This window comes from Trachemys scripta, chromosome 2, assembly GCF_013100865.1.
Source record: "Trachemys scripta elegans isolate TJP31775 chromosome 2, CAS_Tse_1.0, whole genome shotgun sequence".
NCBI classification, from domain to species: domain Eukaryota; kingdom Metazoa; phylum Chordata; order Testudines; family Emydidae; genus Trachemys; species Trachemys scripta.
Window position 1 is genome coordinate 136324962 of NC_048299.1, and position 21475 is coordinate 136346436.

The window sequence follows — 21475 nt, forward strand, 5'->3', positions numbered from 1 at the left end:
CCAAATATGGGTTTACAAACCCTGGAGAGCTTAATTGTATGTTTTAAGTCTGTCTATATAGCTGACCCTTTTAAATTTGTAGTTAGTGCATGTTTATGAGCATTACTAAATAGTCTATTGAAGATGTTTTAATTAATGTAAGCCCTGTGGCCTGAAGGCTTAGACTGAAAGGAGGTCAGTACAATCGTCTGGTGAAATGGGAGTAGGTGCTTAAGAGCTGGGACTCCACTGGCAAGGGAGTTGGAGAGCTGGCATCTGTTGGAGAGCAAAGAGTAAATGGAAAGGGCCAGGCCTCATTTTACATTTCAGTTTTGTGATGGTTTGGTGCATTGTGGTTAAAATTCAGTTACATTTTGAGTATGGGGAACAACAACATGGTATTGACGTTGTTGGGAAATGAAAGGTCATGACACTCATATTAAATATGCTTGGGCTCACCCTAACTGACACTGCTGTCAGGCACTATTGGGTCAGGGAGCCTGGACAAAGCGGGGGGGGGGGGGGGGGGGGGGAGGGGGTGGCAGTAGCTGCAAGGTGGTGGATGGTGCCAAGTGGCGGCAGCAGCAGTTGTTCTATGGTGACAGATGGCTCAGAGTGGTGGTGGCACCTTTGAGGGATGGACGGTGTGGAGCAGCAGCAGAGATAGGCAGCTTGGTCTGAAACCTCAGAAAAAGCAGTAGCCTACCCAAGTGATTCTGGGGTGGGCCTCCCTACCTAGCAATTAAAATAGAAATCATCCCCAGATGAGTTAGTTGAGCCTCTAACCAGCCCCACAGCACTGACCTATTAGAATCCTTGAACTTCTCCAATCCAGGGCAGCTAACCATGAGTAGGAGCTGGGGAGCAGTTCCAGCACATGTATGACATCTAAAAGACATCAGCCACTCCCAATGGCCAAAGGAGGACTGAGGTCGGGATTAGTGTTCAGACATTTTAGAAAATGGAACCTGGAGTTGTTTACTTCTGCCAACACCTGGAAGAATATATAATATAATGTTGCAACAGCTAAATTTTGTTTTGGTTGGAAAATTGGATAGTTTATCCATCCATTTCACAGTGATGGCTAATGGAAAAATATAACTGCAGTAAGATTTGACCCTGTCACTTTAAATACCAGTAGAGTACCATATCCAGTAAAAGGACAGCAGATTTGTTACAGTGGGGGAAAAAGTCAGATAGTGTGATTTACTTTTTTCTATTTCTCCATGATATTTTTCTCTGTCTGTGACTCACCCCATAGCAACATATGCTTTTCGGCCCCTGTTCCATGGTGCTCAGCCTAGCTTCCCACTCTGGGCACTGACCTGGTGCATCAGGTCATATCACCACTCAGGTTTGGCCTGGCCTCCCTCTGTCATGATGGGGAGGCAGATCAAACCTGAGCCCACACACCTGTTAGATTACAATGTCTGGAGCGAAGATTTGGGCTCAGCCCCACAGGAGGTAGCAGTGACTCTTCAGCTGTTCCCTACCATCATGTCCAGGCTGGGATTGGGGTTGCACTCCCAGGAGTGGAGAGTGCTGAGTAGAATGGTTGTTGCCCCCATGGTGAGATAAGAAGGACATTCCTTATCAAAATCAGGCAGCTGTCCCAGCACATGTATGGTTCTTACTAAATTTACTGTTGGTGCTCTGGGATTTTTGATAAAATTCAGCCCTAGCAATAAGTTATGCAATTTGTAGAGCAAAACACACAAAGCTTTCAGGTATTAAAATATTAGCCACCAGAGGGTGTTCTTACTAAAATTTTAAGGCCAGACTTCTAAAGCTCCAATTGTACACACCAGGGCTTTTTATGTTCTTTTTCATTTGAAAAACCAGACAACCATGAATCAAACTTCAATATTCATTCATAATTATACCCACTTGTGTATGCCTATGTAAACTTTGCTCTCACATAAAAAGGTGGCTTGGAACTGAGGCCAAAATCAAAATTAATATAACTTTCATAAAAGGGCTTCTGAATGCATTAATTCCACTCCAACAAATGGCCTAATCTTGCTTCCCTTGAAAGCAATGGGAGTTTGGACATTGACTTCAACAGAAGTAGCCCAGTAATCAGGACAATGAGGCTTACCTTGAGGCATTGCTGCTTGACTGAAGAGGAAGACAAATGTCTATAACATTAAGCTTTAGCTTGCCTGCATTATTATTAATTATTGACCTTTCAACAAAACCAAAACAAGTTTTGGCTTTTGTGTTTATTATGATTAAAAAGCATGAAAATGGCAGCAGCTTAAGGGCCACTATAGCGATCCTTGGCACTGCACAAACACAGAGTAGTAGATGGTCCCTGCCCTGAGGAACTTACAATCTATATATACCAGCTAGACCCAGAGTGGGGGATGGGGTATAACACATAGAGTGAACTGAGATGGTGACAAATATCATGTTAGTGAAATGATTTTTTTGGGGTGGGGAGGAGAGTTAAGCTAGAAAGGAGACCAGCTAAATGAAAAGAGAAGGGACGGGAAGAAAAGGGTGAGGGAGTGGCCAGGGGAGAAGAGGGAAAGGTGTGGAGTGAAGCTCAGGTGTAGAGAGACCGTTGGAGATGGGAAGGAAGAGGGTTGGAGCAAACAGCCAATCAGCACAGGGCAGATAAAGTCCACTTAAAACTGTTAAAAGTTCTCTGAATAATGTCTAAAGGTCCCTGTTCTGGCTGCTTGTGATCCTACCAGTTGTAGTCTCAGGGTCAATTCTCTCTGCAATTTTTCCACAGGGATGCATGGCTGGGGCATTGCTCCTAGACTGGGGGTGTGGTGGAGGGTTCCCCTGCATAGTTCTGGGTCCAGGAGAGTGCTGGAGAGGCGGGGATCCTAGTGTTAATACATTTTAGTGAAGCCAAGCTCCTCTCTATGCATAAAGAATAGGGTCTCAGAGCTCTTTTGAGTTGCTGGCACTAAGATTCAATCATATATCATGATACTACAATATGTCTACTGAAACTAATTTGCAACTTTAGGCATATTGCAAAATTGCATATTGGCCTGGTTCACATTATCACTCCCCTGACGCTCAACCAAACCGGGAAGGTGCTGGACTCTAATTGCGCTGGATCACTGTCTTGCAGCTCTCCCACTGTTCTTCCTTTGGCTTATCAAAGTTTGTCATATATTGCTCTTTACATATAGATAGATTAGACCAAACCTTTAATTTAAAAAAAAAAAAGTGTCAACATAGGCAGTTTAGACTACATATGATAGAGACCTATGGAAGACTTCACCAAGCAGTGGTTCAGTCACTCTTGACTGGAAAGGGCTGGGTGAATTCATAGCCCACCTAAAGGCAGGACAGGAGACATTCACAGTATTGAGAGAAGCTGGAGGGCTTCCTGCTTGGGGTTGCAGGAGAGCCACCTTCTTGTTGGTTTTTAACTGCACAGTACATTTGGTGTCAACTTATTCAGCTTTGCAAAATTTGAGAGAGAAATTCTCAAGGGATTCCATCAGCACTACTAGATTAGGAACAAACCTTTGCTCTCTTGTGAGTTAGCAACACACCAGTAATTATTCATATCTGTACTGTGGTACATGCATTATTTGCTGGCCTAGTTGAGGGGGTACTGTGTAATTTCACACTGCCTGCCTTCTCCCTCCCTCTCAGGAGGCGTGGATGTGAGGACACAGTCTGCCTAAAAATTAGTTGGGTCAGCATCCCTATTTGATACATTACCTGTATGGCTTTGTAGTATGCATGAACTAAGTAGTAAAAGATTGCTCAGATACTTTTTCACTATTTTTTCCCTTTTGACGTAACATGCTGAAATTTGCTTTTCAGCAAGAAAAAAAATTATGAGGCGAATAACAAGAAATGTCAAGTCAGACTAGGCTCAGCTATTTCTTAGTGGTACCTCATTGATTTAGATTAAGGAGTAAATTTTGTAAGTGGTGTACAGGAGGTACAATCACAAATCTTATGATTAGTTAATGAGATTTGAGCTCCATGTGGAAAGTTATTGCTAAAAGAAAAGAGAAACTTGACATCAACCAACAGGGTTTTATTTATTGTGTCCCCACTTAGCTTTAACTCTGTCTGAGTCTTCCCCAAATATTTATGGGGAATATCACAAAAATCATTGTTGCAGCATTGCTCTGTACATCCACAATTTTAACAACCATAAAGCAAAGGAACACAAGAGACTGAATTCCCTCCCCTTTCCCTAGTAGATATATTCTTAGTGATCTGAAAAGCACTCAGATTCATTAAGAACAAAATATTTCTTGATTAAAATATTGTGCCTGGTTGTGAAGTGCATGGGACTTATATGGAGTCAAAGAAACTCTACATTACTCATTTCAGATTGTTTAGGCTACATCCGTTTATTTTCAGCGACCTGACATTTTATCAGTTATAGAAGTATAACAGCAGTAAAGCTAGGGTCATTCAGATTAATCTGAAATTGGAAGCAATCTTCAATTCTATTAGTCAGATCCCTGAAGATGTACTATGTAACCACGCTTCCATCATGCTCCCATAATAGTACCTTCATAGCATGTGGAAGCGCTTAATGGTGCTACCTTGAGAACATACTTCTAAAGTAAAAACAGTGAACACAAATAATGTAGATTTCTGAGAACACAGGAAAAAAAGCATCAACAGAGTAACTTATGAAAACAAAACTTCCCATTTTTTTCTCATTCTTCTTTGTAAAGAAAAATGTGAATTAATATTGGATAATAAGGACTGCTTGTGAAAGACCAGAATGACCATTCAGGGAGAGATCTGGCCTGCCTTTAGATTATAATGTTCCACTGTAATGGATTTGCTGTGACACCTTTCTTTTGGTAAATTGTTATTTTCGGTTCTGCCTGAATACAGTCCTGCATTAATTCATTGCACCACTATATTGAAATCAACCTGGATTAGCAGTCTGTTCAGCCTATTCCCTAACACTCTGGAAACCTTCTGTGGTCCTCCAGAGCCAAAAGGAAACATGGGACAAACAGGACAAACAAGCTTATGCAGAAACTAGTTACACTGCAGAAACATTTGTCACAAATGGGCAGTCTCCCAGGGCCATGGAGAATAGGGACTGACAGGAGAAACATACTGATTTCAGAGCAATCTGATTTCCTTTTTTTTTTTTTTTTTTTTTTTTTCCCCAATAGCAGTGTGGGAGGGGAGAGGTGAATGTCTGGGCCTTGTGTGGAGAGTGGCAGTGCAAAAATTCAGCATATGCCTGTTTTATAAAGTAGCTAAACATACAGATATAGCAAGAAATGCTTTTGTATATGACTTGGTACATGTAATCAGAGATAGGTGCTGACTTTTGTAAAGGGCAGGTGATTATGGGGAACTACCAGAGATACAGCAGATCAATACCTTTCTGTTCTCAATCAGCACTAGGTCAGTTTTTAGCTATTTCTCAGTTTGGTCACATTTAGCCAAGTATAGACATGAAGTGGTATGATTTAGCCACAGGACAAATCCTCTGTAGTAAGGCCAGTGAGAGTGCAGGTTTCACTATAGCACCCTATCAACATCCCTCAACCCTAACCTGGCTGAGACTTGTAAGACTGGTGTGAGATCAATTAGAGTCAATGTTGGTGGACTTTGCAAATCAAAGTTAGTGTGTCTAATCACAGATCTATATAAACTGTCAATCTCAGCTGAGTTGGCTTGAAACTCGCCTATGCCCCACAGAAGTAAATAGCCAAAAACAGTGATTCTCTAGTTACGATGCAAGGAGTTCAGGAATGTCTCAGGCTGCAGGCACAAAGAAAAGCAAAATGGTTTTCTACACCACCGCTGTCAATAGAACAAATTGGCAACCTACCCAGTTCTTAGTCTATGTTGTGAGTATGCAGGAGAATGGCAGACTGAGGAGGTATTTGCAGTATTCATGGAAAAGGGGGGCGGGGTCAGGGCAATTCAGGGCTGCTGGGGGGGGGAGGCAAGAGGGGGAATTTGCCCCAGGCCCCCCCAAGAATGTCAGGGGCTCCCCCCACCTCCGCCTTCCCTCATCCCCTGGCACCTCAGCACGCCATGTCCAGGAGCAGCCCTGGACAGCACTGCAGCGGCGTGGCTCCAGCGGGGACTGAGCTCCTCCTGCTCAGAGCTGCGTGGTAAGGGGGTGGGGCTGCGAGCTGCAGCCAAGTGGCGGGAGCTCAGGTCCCGTTGGAGCCACGCCACTGCAGTGCTGTCCAGGGCCGCTCCTGGACACGGCGAGCTGAGGCTCCGGGAGAGGGGAGAGGTGGGGGTAAGCATCATGGTAAGGGGGCTGGGGCCAGAGGGGTTGGATAAGGGGCAGGGAGTCCCGGGGATGGTCAGGGGACTGGGAGGGGGCAGAGGTTCTGTGGGTGGGCGGTCAGGGGACAGGGATCGTGGGCGGTCAGGGGGTCTGTCAGGACTTGGCAGGGGGTTGGATAGGGATCAGGGCAGTCAGGGGACAGGGAGTGGGGTGGGGTCCCAGGGTGGTGGTTGGGGGAGTCTCGGGGGGGGGGGGGGGCGGGCAAAGGGGAAAGGGGAGGAGGGGGGGGGGGGGTTTGGGAGGGAGGCAGTGGGGGGGCATGAGGTGGGGGGGGGTCATATGGGGGGCAGGGCCAGGCTGTTTGGGGAGGCACAGCCTGCCCTACCCTAAAGCTTATTCAGCAGTTTGAGGCTTGCAGATAACTATTTAACACAAAGAGCCAAGCTGTTACCTTTTCCCTTAGGGCTACCATCCCTTTCACTTCTCAAATGCCAAATTATAGTCTACATTTAATTTCAGTGCCATAGGGAGATTCATGTCAGGGGAGGGTAGCTTCATTTAAAATTAGCCTCTTTAGATTAACAGATTTAGTGATAGAGCCAAGAGAGCCATGGGGGAGGGATCACATGAGGAGCAATATACTATACCACCTACCTCCTTCCCAACCATACCAAGGGAGGCCTCCTCCCCTGCATTCCCTGAAGCTCCAGAGGGGTTAATTGAGTGGTTCTCAAACTTTTGTACTGGTGGCCCCTTTCACACAGCAAACCTGAGTGTGACCCCCCCTTAAATATATAAAAAAGTGTTTAATTTATAACACTATTATAAATGCTGGAGGCGAAGCAGGGTTTGAGGTGGAGGCTGACAGCTCACAACCCCCAGTAATAACCTTGTGACTCCCTGAGGGGTCCCGACCCCCAGTTTGAGAACCCCTGGGTTAATTTAATTTTAGCACCCTGTGTCCATTCACATGCATGTGCTATTTTGAGCATTTCAGTTTTCACAACATAGGCTCATCTCAGATTCTGGAACAAGCTCAAATGCTCAGTTCGTGGAGTATGTACATAGTCTATACTAAAGACAAACTCACAGTAACTGTCTCCAGTTTGTGAGGAAACCGATAAATTCATGGTGGTTAAGTCCATTAATGGCTATTAGCCAGGACGGGTAAGGAATGGTGTCCCTAGCCTCTGTTTGTCAGAGTGGAGATGGATGGCCGGAGAGAGATCACTTGATCATTACCTGTTAGGTTCACTCCCTCTGGGGCACTTAGCATTGGCCACTTTTGGCAGACAGGATACTGGGCTGGATGGACCTTTGGTCTGACCCAGTATGGCCATTCTTATGTTCTAACCTAAATGAATCCAAAGTTATGGAGACAGATATGAGTCAAGGAAGCCAGCAGAATATCAGAAACAGAAAAATCTCTGACTGGATGGGCTCAGGCGTTTGGTCACAAGCTGAGGTGTTTCAAAAGTTTTGGACTTTTTTAAGCAGAATTTTTGTATTGTTTCTTTAAATATATCAAACGCAGCAAGTATTTGGCCACACGCTTCTGAAACCCCAAACCATATTCAGGTTTTGGCAGACTAATTTCAGCTTTTCAATTAAAAAAAAACACAACAAATTTAGAAGAAAAGCAGACATTGTCTGTGATTTTTTTTCTGCTTTTTAAAAATCCCTAGTTTTCAATTCAAAATAGTTTAACAAAATATTTGTCCAACCCTTTTAATGAGCTTTACTGCCTTTTAGCACTAGCTGATGCTGAGAACCAGTGATACCTTGTAAAGGTGACTTGAAAAGAAGTTTATGCCGAGATGTGGAAGGTTTTTAAATGTTTATTTTTCCCAGGGCCACCTAGGGGGTGGGGTGGGGCGGCAAGTGGTGCAATTTGCCCCAGGTCTCACAGGGGCCCCCGCGAGAATATAGTATTGCAACTTTTTTTATGGAAGGGGCCCTGAAATTGCTTTGCTCCATTCCCCCTGAATCCTCTGGGCAGCCCTGGGGCAATCTTGATACCACTGAAGATCTCAGGCCTAAAGGCTAATGAAGACTCTCAGCTGGCCCCTGAAGACACTGACAAGGCCAAGGTGAGGGATGAGAATACAACCACCTGCTACATCCCACCCATAAAGCTTCAAAAGCAAGGGATGGGATCCCAGATATTTTTGGGAGAGGGACAGAGCTGTGTGAGTGAGGAGAGAACAGTGATATTTGACTGAAACTCAGCCCAGGTGTGCAACTCTTCTGGCTCAGTTGGGTTAAGCTTCACTTTCTGAGGCCCGAAACTAGGTGAGTTCTGATGTTTCACCACAAGTATTTTTCTATACCTGGAGTTAGTGGATGTGTCTCCATTGATTTCTAGTCTGGACTTGGATCAGAGCCTTTATGCCCAGTCAATCCTTGGTATGCCTGCCAGAAAAGTTGTCAGCTATGATAAGAACAATGGCCTGAGATCACAATTTCATTTCACAAAGACCAGCAAACAGCCATTACTTGGTATTATATCCAAGTCTCTAAAAACAGGGGCAGGATCCATACTGTCTTTCAGCATAATGGCTATAAATCTCATTAACAAACCTCTGTGCCTCTAGTCGTCCACAAAAGTGCTTTTATGTGTGTAAAATTATCCTTTCCTGCTGTTTCTTCAGCTATATATTTTTTAGCTTTTCTTTTAAAAAGTAACATCTAAAGCACTGTTTGCTCACTATTAATGCCATGTAATAGCAACATAACAACATATCATTCCTACTGTAGCTTTCTCTTTGATCCAGATCTCGTATGTTGTTGTGGGAGGAAGGTTGTATGTTTGTTTTGGCAGAATTCAGTTTATTATGAACCTTGAAATGCTAATGTTCAAAAGTAATCTAATTGAAGAGAACCATCCCTTGAAAAATAAAATGAAAACAAATATTGTGCTTCTTGTTATCTTAACCCACCAAGACATCTCAATTATTCTATCCACAATGGCATCAGATGTTTGGGCAAGTTTTTTAAGGTGATATTTGCCTTAAGGAGAATCCAAGAAGGATAGTCAGTGTTTGATGATTACTTGCCTGTAGTCTAATATAATTTGTTGTTGTACTGACAAATGTAAAAGGTAAAATAAAATAATTACTTGGCACTTACATAGTGGGCACAATTCCCATTTTTTAATCAGTTGTGATAATATTGTTTAAGTAGCTATTCCTGGTACTTATGGGAATAGTTGCTCATTACTATTACAATCTCCCCCTCATAGGACTTTATCTTGAAGAGCTTTCTTAGGGGGGAAAAAAAATCAATTGCAGTTCATGGGAATTGTGCCAGAACAAGGACTGCAGGATCTAGGAGTCCAATTGACTATTGGGGCTCCTTATGTGCTGAAAGATAGAAACAGGCCTATACACTGTTCTTAACTGATGCCTTACTGCATTTCCCCTGCGGATATTGAGGTATCTTTAAAATAAGTCAGACAAAGACAAGAGTGGTATTGAGCTCACCAAACTTTTGTCAGCCTGGTTTTAGTTTTACAAAACCACATTTAATGTTTAGATTCAAGGCCCATTTATCTAAACTTCCATGGGGTGGGCAGATGGGAGGGGAAGGAAGGGCCTGCAGGAGGAAGGCTGAGGCCTGAAACTATGGAACTAGGCTTATCTGGCCTGCTGATATCATTACCTTTTGTATGAGCTTTTGCTCAGTGACTTCATGGACTACCTGGGGAGGATGGGAAGGGAGTGCTTTTCTGCATGGGAGCCATTACACTAATGCTATGAAAAGAAGTGGGTGTGTGTGTATAGCTATTTAATACCAAAAGCACCATTTACTAACACACATGAACAATACAACATATTCTCACAATAGTAAGTTCAGTTAAGTTGTTATGCACTGAAAATTGGTTCTGAAGTACAGCTTTTAACAGGTGAGAAGCAGTTCCCCCAAATTATTGTGGATCTGTGCTGCCTGAGAGGAGGGCAAATTAGCTACTTACAACTGAACTATTGCCTTAAATGATACAGGAGAGCTGGCTGAGCATATGTGTAACTACTTGGTGCCCTGTGCAATTACCTGATTTCTACACAGGTTTTTCAGGCATAATTTTGAAAACTGGTTTTGAAAATCTGGTCAATATTTTTGCCTATAGCAAAATATTTCTCTGGTAAGGTAAGCCATATGGGAGAGTGGTCTAATGGACAATGGGAACTCCTGAAATTGATTCTCTGTTCTGCACAATGTAGCACATACCATAGTTAATCACCGTGTGTCAGTTTCCTCACTTGGAAAATGGGGATAATTCAGAGGAAAAAACAATCATAATTTTAAGCTAAGTTCATTACCTAACTTTGGAGTTAATAACCCATTTATACCAATTAACATTATAGGATAAAAAAGCAAAGCATTTAAAGTATGCAAATAAACAGGTAAGGGTAAAGGGATAAAAAACACATAATCTCTTTAAGTGTACACTAAGAACAGCAGTAATGATTACCTGATTCAGAAGGGTCATGGGAGGATAATGTTAATTAATACTTGTTTAGCACTTTGAAAGAGTCCACTGAAGTCTACAGAAGACTCTCTGACTTCAATGGGCTTTGGACTAGGCCCCCTTTTTTTAGTTTTTTTCACAATCTGAAATAACTGCCATCTAAACTAAACAAATATGTATTTTCTCTCTTAAATGGGAAAACATAATGCCTTCCATTGACATAGTTTACACCAGAGATTTTGGAACATAAGAACGGTGATACTGGATCAGACCAAAAGTCCATCTAGCCCAGTATCCTGTCTATTGACAGTGGCCCATGCCAGGTGTCCCAGAGGGAGTGAACCTAACAAGTAATGATCAAGTGGTCTCTCTCCTGTCATCAATCTCCACCCTCTGGCAAACAGAAGCTAGGGACACCATGCATATGGAAGTTAAGCACAAATGCTAACAATATGGTTAATTTGTTTTCTGTTAATTTTAAAGATTTTAATCAAACATTTCCATGTAAGTATTTCTATAATATGTATAAAGCACCATAAAGATGTATGGTGCTTCATAGACACAACAAAGATTATGCTCAAAAGTAACCAACCTTGTTTCAAACATTTTCATAAAATGGAAAAATAGCTTTGTTGCTGGGGAGTCAGCTATACTACCATGGGGGGAAAAACACAATTTTGTTTATCCCTTCTCTAGAACTTAAACAGTATGGTATCTGAGACCACCAAAGTGATAAAAATATATTGCCTGGGATAGGACATGGAATTTGTGATGCTCTGATTAATATTTCAATACATTGCTTCTTAACATCTTGTGGAAGCACTTTTCATACTTTCACCATCATTACAGAACCACAAATAACAATTTTATTAACCCATCATCTTTTAATATTTTCCTGATATCCCACACTTGCTCACAAGAATGTTTATTATGGAACCATAACTTGCATATCCCCATTACGCACAATTCTACAGTCCATTTCTACTATGGAGAAATGTCCACTTCTTTTCAGCAAACTGTGTGCACAGGGTCTGAAACAGAAAATAAGATTTAAGATGTATCTAGATTATCCATATATATGTGATTACAAATACAAAATGTAGTTAACCCTGCTTATGTTATGACTTTTCTATATGCAGTTTCTTTAGGCTAATTTTCTCTGCAGACTTTCACTTTAAAAATGAGATCTAGTCAGAAAAATAACTATAAAATTGGGATGGTGGGATTTCACATTTGTTCATTCTGACTTCCATAACAAAATTGATCAGTTTACTGACAATGATGAAAATTTTTCAAACTTGTGGGAAAAGGTGAGTTTCTGCAATTCCCACTGAAGCCAATGAGACCTGTAGGGGCTCAGCCCTTTTGAAAGTCAAAGCACCTATTTAGGTGCCTAAATATGGATTTAAACACCTTCCTTTGAAAATATTGGCCACCACCTTTTGTATACTGTACAAACTTGCTGTGTAAGTCACCGAAAGAGGGGAAAAAAGTTACCTACCTTTCTGTAACTGTTGTTCTTCGAGGTATGTTGCACATGTCCATTCCACTGTAGGTGTACAGTTGTTGGAGAAATTTTTTCCATCAGTGGTACCTGTCAGGGCAGCTTCAATACCCTTTGCTGTTGCATGCCACCACATGCAGGTATGAGAGGATGGAGCTGCACTTGTCAATTCTCCCTGTTCCTTCTAACCAGAAGGGAAGGATTGCAAGTCATGGATTGGACATGTGCAACACATATCGAAGAACAACAATCAAGGAAAGGTAGGTAGCTGTTTTTTCTTCAGTGACTGAACATATTCATTCCATTGCAGGTGACTCTCAAGTAGATTACCATGGAGGTGGTCTATCTAAACAGCGATTGTGGAACAACACATCCAAGACTGGCAGTGTTCCTGAACTGATGGGAAATGGAATAATGAACAGCAAAAGTGTAAACTGACAACCAAGTCACAGCTTGGCAAATATCTCAAATAGGTACTTGTTCGAAGAAAGTTGCTAACTCTGCTTGTGCTCTTGTTGAATGGGACAACACTCTAAGACAGGGATCAGCAGTCTTTGGCACGCGACTTATTAAGGAAATCCACTGCCGAGTTGGGATGGTTTGTTTACCTACAACATCCACAGGTTCGGACGATCTCAGCTCCCACTCACTGTGGTTCACCGTTCCAGACCAATGGGGGGGCTGTGGGAAGTGGCAGCCAGCACATCCCTTGGCCCACGCTCCTTCCCACAGCCCTCATTGGCCTGGAACGGTGAATCGCGGCCACTGGGAGCTGTGATCATCTGAACGTGTGGATGCTGCAGGTAAACAAACCGTCCCAGCTCGCCAGCGGATTTCCTTAACGGGCCATGTGCCAAAGGCTGCCGATCCCTACTCTAAGAGGTGGTATGACATGAACTAACTGGTAGCTCAAACTCAAGAAGAAATCCAGGTGGAAACCCTCTGAGTAGAAACTGGTTGGCCTTTCACCCTGCCTCAACTGACAAATAACTGAGATGAGGGTTTAAAAAAGACCTGGTGTGGTCCAAGTAGAAGACTAAAGCTTTTCTCACGTCCAATGAATGTGTGAGGATTCAGGAAGAAAGCTGGCAAATACATTACCTGGTTAATGTGGAAACTGGAAGCCATCTTTGTCAAGAATGTTGGGTGAGGGCAGAGGTAAACATTATTCTTACGAAAAACTGTAGAAGGAGGCTCTGAGACAAAAGCTCTCAACTCACCCACGTCCATAGAGGGGTGCAGTAGGGAGCAAGCAGCAAGAGATTCAAATGGTGACCCCATTAATGTTGTTAATTCCAGGCTGAGATCACATGGGGAAACAGGTTTTGCATCTGTGGCTATAACAAATTTTACACTTTTAGAAATCTGATAGCTATGGGATTGAAGGGGAAAGGGTGGAAGGGCCACCTTCCATACCTGCCAAATGTACTTTAATACAACTTACTGTCAGACCTTGATGTTGATGGAAGCTTGCACTGAAGAGACACATTTTTGTTGAAACCAGATAGGGAAAAAAGTTTCCATTTGGCCCAGAGTTAGCTGTCTCCCTACCTGGGGGAAAGGATCACTAGCCTGCTAGCCAGGGCAGCTATCTGGGAGCAAGTACTGTCTCCGCAGCCAAAGGAGACTGTAAAGGAACTTTCAGCACCGGAGGCAAGTGAATGAGTGAACCCCAGAGACATTGTAGGGCGCACCCTCACCAACTGGTGGCTGCCCCACCTGAAGGAGCCTGGGACCACAACACAATGCCACCGAAGATGGGACTCTACAGTAAGGAAGCCACCAAGCAAACTGGAATAGAAAGGCCCAGTGGTGCTGGAACTAGGGGTGTTGCCGCACCCCCTGATTGGAGTAGTAATAACAAACACCAAATACATGGTTTCCATCATTAGCACCCCCCACTATAAAAATTGTTCCAGCAGCCATGGAGGGCCATGCCTCAGACTGAAAGGACTGGTAGGGAGTAACCCAGGGCAGCAGATTCTGACTCCTTGGTGGAGTCCCTGCTGTTCAGGTGTTGATGTACACGGGGCCCTCGGCTGGGACCTAGTGGAGAGGGAGGGCCTGGGTCTCCATATGCCCCTGGCCTTAGTCTCCTCAACCATGCCAGGGCTGAGAGCCAAGCCCTCTAATCACTAGGCCACCCAGCCCTCCAAACCATCTATTACACTCCCTCTAGAAGGTGAGATTGGACCGACCACTGAAGAATGGTGTCATGAGTGGTCCCTGAAGAGGGACATGGAAGGGGATGGGAAGGGAAGAAAAAAACAAATTTAGGGCATATCCCAGATCCACTGTGGTTAGGACCCCTCGATCCAATGTGATGTGAGTCCAAGCACAGAGGAATTGAGATAGACAATTGGAAAACATTTTGGGTAGGAACAGAGGTGTGTAGGAACTGGTATATTGCCCTCGACAAACATGTTTAGTTTGCAAAAAGAACAGGAGTACTTGTGGCACCTTAGAGACTAACAAATTTATTAGAGTATCAGCTTTCGTGGACTACAGCCCACTTCTTCGGATGCATATAGAGTGGAATAAATATTGAGGATATATACACACACATACAGAGAGCATGAACAGGTGGGAGTTGTCTTACCAACTCTGAGAGGCCAATTAAGTAAGAGAAAAAAACTTTTGAAGTGATAATCAAGATAGCCCAGTACAGACAGTTTGATAAGAAGTGTGAGAATACTTACAAGGAGAGAGAGATTCAATGTTTGTAATGGCTCAGCCATTCCCAGTCCTTATTCAATCCTGAGTTGATTGTGTCTAGTTTGCATATCAATTCCAGCTCAGCAGTCTCTTGTTGGAGTCTTTAGTTTGGGCTGCTGGTTTAGAGGAACCTTCTATTGCAGAGGAGGGGGAGATGTGAGGTGGTCACCTCCTATCATTCCTGCCCCTTTTTCTTGACAAGGTATAGGCTAAGGTATAAAGTTCTGATATCCATGAGCCTGCTGGGGCTGGAATGGCTTCCTCTTTGTCCCTGATGTATAGATTCCAAGTGACTTCAAAGTTGCCCTGGAATCTTACAGGCAAGTAGCCAATCATCCATCCTTTTCCAGAAAGGAGGGACCTTCAAAGGACAGATCTTGGATGGTCTGCTGTACTTCAAAAGGGAGATTGGAAAACTACAGCTATGAACATCTCCCCATAGATATGGCAGATAACATGGATTGAGCTCCTAAGTCTGCCATGTCCAAACTGTCCTGGCCACTAGCTAGCCCTCTTCCACCATCACACTGAATTCCTGATAGATACTTCCAGTAACCTGTCTTTAAACTTCATGATGTTTTTACACAAAGTGAAGTCATCGTGAATAAGAGTTTGCTGGTTAGCAATTCTAAGTTGCAGCCGTCCCCTTGAATAAAGTTTACAACCAAACAAGTGAAGTCTTTTGACTCCTTCCCCTTCAGTGTCGATGCTTGGTACCCCTGCCTCTCCCGCTTGTTAGCTGCTGCCACCACAAAAGAGCCTGAGGGATGGTGAGAGTAGAGGTATTCAAAACCCTTAAAAGGGACATAGTATCTCCTCTCTGACCATTTTGCTGTAGGAAGGAGGGATCTGTCAGAAGTGCTACACTGGAGGGCCCTGTCAAAGCTAATATGCTCACTAGCATGTGGGATTTCTTGCAGATCTCATGCACCTGAATGTGTAACACTGAGGTTACCCTTTTAGGCAGTTCTTGGTGAGTTCTTGTAATCCTCTGGTGGCAGTGAATCACTCACCATCTCTACAGTCTCATCTGGAGATAAGGATGAAGACACACCAAGTTGTTGAGGATAATGTTGTCTGTGGTGCTGATAATCTTGGTTCATCCTTGAGGAAATCCCCCTCGTAGGTGAGGGGAAGTTCTAGCAGGGGGAGGGTCCCTCCAAAGTGTCCACAAGGGCCACTGACATGGTGGTGGTGGGCCCTATGCTTGCGCAGACCATTGCCACTTATTTTTTATCTATCTAGTTTTTGCTGAGCCCAGCAACAGTTTTTTAGTGGCCAAATGGAGCTCTCAGAGCCCACCACTGAATTTGGCACTCCTCCACAATGTGTATTTAATCATTATTTAATCTGTGCCATAGCTGCCGCTTGGATTGTCTCAAAGACCCTGAGGGTGCTGGTTGGCTGCACAGAACCCTGGCCCAGTCTGGAATCTGTTAAGAAGGGCCCTGATATGGCAGGTTGAAACTGGGTGATATTGAGATATGCCCACTCCTGGGACTAACCCCAAGGCTGTGATGGAGGGAATGCATCCCATCTCACATGGAACACACGAGACCCCATCTCCAAGTCCAAAGAAGATTACTTTGAGTTATGTGATAATAGTGGAGCAGATCCTGTGTGAACAGGAAAGAGCTGAGACTGGGGTTGGCAGTACCAGAGATATTAACAGTGGTTTGCCTCTGGATTTTATCAGCCTATTTGATATCAGAAGTGTAGAGGGTATTGATACCATATGCTCAGAGGAGCTAGTGTAGGAAACAGTCACTGGTATTGGCTGAAACCCTTCCTGCTCCCATGAAGACACTGGTATCAAACAGTTGAGTAGTTCTCCAGCAGCTGCATATGCATCCATTGTTGTCAGTACCCAGAATTGGGTTTTGAGTTTGATGTCTTTGCATAGGAACTTCAGGTGTCGGCCTCAATGCCCTGGCACAGGTTCCGGAGTCAAGTCTGGTGAACATTTCTCCTCAGGAGTCTCTCCCAGAGTCTTTACCGCTAGATGGCTTTGGTACCAATGATCTTGCTAAATGGGGGACTGACTCTTTGGAAGATCGATGTCTTTTCTTCAGTATTGGAGCCATACAATGAAGTGCCAAAGGGAGTATGCTCTGAACCCGATGGCTCTGGTGGAGGGCGGAGTGCTGCCTCCATAAGGAGACACTTAAATCTCACAGCAAGGCTTAAATCCTTTACAGTTGTGACACTTGTCACTGATGTGGTACTTCCCCAAACATTCTAGGCAGCTGAGTTGTGAGTTCCTGACTGACAGCAGCTGGCAAACAATTGGCAGGACTGAAGCCCCAGAGTGAGGCATAGCTCCAGTCCCAGTACCAAGATTAAAATTTGGTCCAAAATCTGAAATCTAACATTCACTATACTTGATACCTAACTAGCTACTGAGAGAACATATGATCTATATGCAGAGTGAGGGAAAAACTTTCAGTATCAAGATGGGAAGCGCTCCAACAACAGTCATGGGTGGAAAGAAGGAACTGAGGATTCAGGGAAGATGTGCAGTGGCAGAAGGCACTTGAGCCATCCCAAAAGATACTGCTGAGGGGAAAAAGTTCTCTGACAACTGTGTACTCCTCAGGCACATACCTACAGTGGAATAGACATGTGCAATCACTCAAAAAACAAATAAGAATCTGCAGAGAACTCAATAGAAAACACTGAAGGGATCACTTGCAGTGTTTTTCTGCCCTCTGGTCTTCTCCTATGCCTTTCTTTGAGAGGTGGCCTGACACAATATATTTGAAGCCAGATTTCCATAACTGCTTAGTTCTCATGTAGACAAATAAGTGGCCAGATTTTCAAAAGTGATCAGTAGAACTGGTTGGGGGAAAAAAACCAAAACTTGCATTACGCCTTTTTCCACTGAGAAATGCCATTTTGTCAGCACCCAGAACGTTTTGAGTAAATGTATCAGTTTTGAAGAACATTTCTCAGGTCAGATCAAGCTAGGGGAAGTACTAAGAAGCACCCTAGAACAGCTCAGTGGCTTGGGCAGTCAACTGGTATGTAGGAGACCTGGGTTCAAGTTTCTATTGTTCCTGCTTCAAAGCATAGCCAATATCCCAGCGGCTAGGGAATTCACTTTGGTTTATGACATGTGTCTAAGTTGGGTAATTTTCATTCCATCTCCCTAAATACCCCAGAATAATTTCTTCATACTCCTCACAGAAAGCAAGCTGGGTATAATGACTGCTATGTTTCCACCCAGAGGTTGCTAAATTTCTATGAAGCACTTTTGTATATACCTTTATCCAGAAAACAACTGATATAAGGTATGATTATTAATGAAGACAGTCTCCTGCAATGATAAAACATTTCAAAATAAACCTACACGTTCTGCTGTTAATGGCCAGCCAGCACTTAAAGCTGAAGGTAGGGAAAAATAACAGTATTTCATTAACTGAATAAGAATAGACTAATAACACCATCTTTACAAGATACAAATACTGTATTTTCTGGCGTATAAGACTACTTTTTAACCCAGGAAAATCCTCTCAAAAGTCGGGGGTCGTCTTATACGCCGGGTGTCGTCTTATAGGGCGGGTGCTGAAACTTCCGAGCCGGACTGGAGAATCTACGGTCGCCGCATATGGTGGGGGGAGCTCAAAAACGGCCGCGGCCGCATCCCCGCCCGATGACGAGGTGAGGGGGCGCCTCACCGGGAAGGTGTAAGTGAAGAGCGGAGCAAGCTGCAGGTGTCCGGGACGCCCGGGGTATGGAAAAAAGAGAGCGGCGCTGTGCCCAGAAAAACACGCCTCTTTCACCCGTCTGGCCCGCCCTTGTATCCTATTACCGTACCTCCTTCTCTGCCTCTCAGATCTCGCTCCTGAGGACTGCAGTGAAGCGGCGCAGGCGCGCATGTGTGAGATCTGAGAGGCAGAGAAGGAGGTAATAGAATACAAGGGCGGGCCAGACGGGTGAAAGAGGCGTGTTTGTGCTACCGCTCTGATAGTCTTGGAGACAGGGAGGGCTGGGCAGGCAGGGAGAGCTGACCAATCCAAGCAGGCTTTGTATACAACAACCAGCCAATCGCCGGTAAGGTACATCGCTTGCCGTGATTGGCTGGTTGTTGTATACTGGGTACCACATACAGTACAGCACCAGTATCTGTACCTGTTCATACAGTATAGCACCAGTACATACAGTACAGTATACAAATGTCCAACAGTCAAAACCCCATCATGGCTCCACCAGCAAGAAGAAAAAAATATGAAGCCAGTTTCAAACTTAAAGTTGTAAACTTTGCCATGGAACATAATAACTGCGCTGCTGCAAGACAATATGGAGTAACAGAAAAGATGGTTCGGGACTGGAAAGCAAATGAAAAAGCATTAAAGAGTATGCCAAGGGGTAAGTGTGCATTAAGAAGAGGCACTCCACATTGGCCAGAACTCGAAAAACATGTAGCAGACATGGTGAATGAGCATCGCCAAAACGGTTATGTAGTGACACGAAATAAAATACATTTGTTTGCACTTCAGTGGGCCAAATCTAACCCAGATCACAGCAACAGATTTAAGGCCACTGTATCCTGGTGTACTAGATTCATGGGAAGGCATAATATGGTACTGAGGCAAAAGATGAAAATTGCCCCAAAATTACCTGCAGATCTTGATAGCAAAGTAAATAGTTTCCATCGATACGTAATACAACAGCGCACTAAACATGGCTATGCGTTAAGTAGTATTGGAAATATGGATGAAACTCCAATGAATTTTGATATGGTTGGAAATAAAACTGTCCATCAAAAAGGTGAAAAAACAATTTTAATTAAAACAGGACATGAGAAGTCCAGTTTTACAGTGGTACTAGGATGCACAGCTGATGGCGCCAAACTGAGACCAATGATCATTTTTAAAAGAAAAACAATGCCGAAATTCAAGTTCCCTGTTGGTTGTTTTGTACATGTGAATGAAAAAGGCTGGATGGATGAAGAAGGGGTAAAGCTATGGCTTGATAATGTATGGAGCAGGCGACCAGGTGGACTTATTCAAAAATGTAGTCTATTGGTGTGGGATATGTTCAGGGCTCATTTAACTCCCAGCACCAAGAAATGCTTGCAAGACTAAACACAGATGCGGCAGTTATTCCTGCAGGATTGACATTGTTGGTACAGCCACTGGATGTGTGCCTAAACAAGCCATTTAAAGATCGCATTCAAGAACAGTGGAATGAATGGATGGTTAGCGGCGAAAAGTTATTCACAAAAGGAGGAAACATGCGTGCTCCACAGTTGGATGTTTTGTGCAAGTTTGTCATAAAAGCCTGGAATGATATTGATGCAGAAACAGTAATCAAGTCTTTCAAGAAGTGTGGCATATCAAATTCATTAGATGGTATGGAGGATGACTACTTGTGGCAAGATGAAGAGGAAGCCGAAGCTGAGACCACACCATCTGATACGGAATTCGATCCATACGATGACTGCCTTACAAATGTATCACAAGATGTCATTGATGTACTTAGGATATCAGATGACGAACAGGAGGATTTTGAAGGCTTTTAAAGGGAAACTGTCACGCCAGCAAAACCTGTAAAAATACCGTAGCTTGCAGTTATGATGGGCGTTGCTAACTCGCCAGGGACTTGCCCGGCACTTGCTCTCTCTCTCTTGTTTGTTATCTTCCTCCTATCATCATCAGTTCCAGTTTGGTTGACAGCTTAGAAAACAAATAGCATGGCAGCTCCCATGGGCTTATTGTCTTATCCTTCCTTTCAGCTTTAGAGTGAATTAGGAAAAGTTTAATCCACTTGCACTGTTTTATGTTTACATGTTTGATGACAAACAGCCTTATGTTTATAAGTGACAGTTTTCCTGCTAAGTACCTGCATGTCATAAGCATTTGAATTAAAATTATCATATTGAAATCAAATCTGATGTTTTTTTAATTTTTTTTTGGTGTGCGTTGGAAGAGGGGTAGTCTTATACGGCGAGTATATCCCAAACTCTATATTTTAACTGGAAAAGTTGGGGGTCGTCTTATACGCCCAGTCGTCTTATACGCCGGAAAATACGGTAATATCTATCTTCTAACCACTATTTGGTAAATAATTGTCATTTATGTTCTGGGAATACAATGTGTACTGTACCACAGTACTATATTTTATCTATTGACAAATTATCTAAATACTATAGTTATTCATTGCATAATGCCGAGGAACATTCATTTTTTTGTTTACCTTCTTTGATGTTGTTGATGGCTCAATCTATCTTGTTTGAGTACTGTAACAGAGGCTTTTATTTCATTCAGTCAATATTCTGAAGAGCCTTTCAGAAAGCTTCATCTGACTTACGTATTTTTGTGAGACCTAAAAATAAAATCAACTCAATAAGAATATGGCAGACAAAAAAAGCAGTAAATGTTAAACATTTTGAGATGATGTATTACCTGAATGTTTGTCTCTCTCCAGATTTCTGAAAGTATTCCTCACATTTTTTTTTTTTCAGTTTAAGTTTTAAAGGTATCCTTGCATTCTTCAGTTTAAATAGAACTTTTCATTCTTCCAGATTCTTCATGATCAGGAACATACAATGTTGATAGTTGTTTGTGTTTGATAGTCAGCTATCTAAGCCTTAGGA

The 21475-nt window shown here is 43.2% G+C and overlaps 1 protein-coding gene across 1 annotated transcript in view; it reads right to left on the reverse strand.

The window, feature by feature from the left end:
- The window catches only part of CDH12 (cadherin 12), a gene marked incomplete in the record, with an annotated part of 562961 nt that overhangs the window by 50815 nt on the left and 490671 nt on the right, over positions 1-21475 (reverse strand).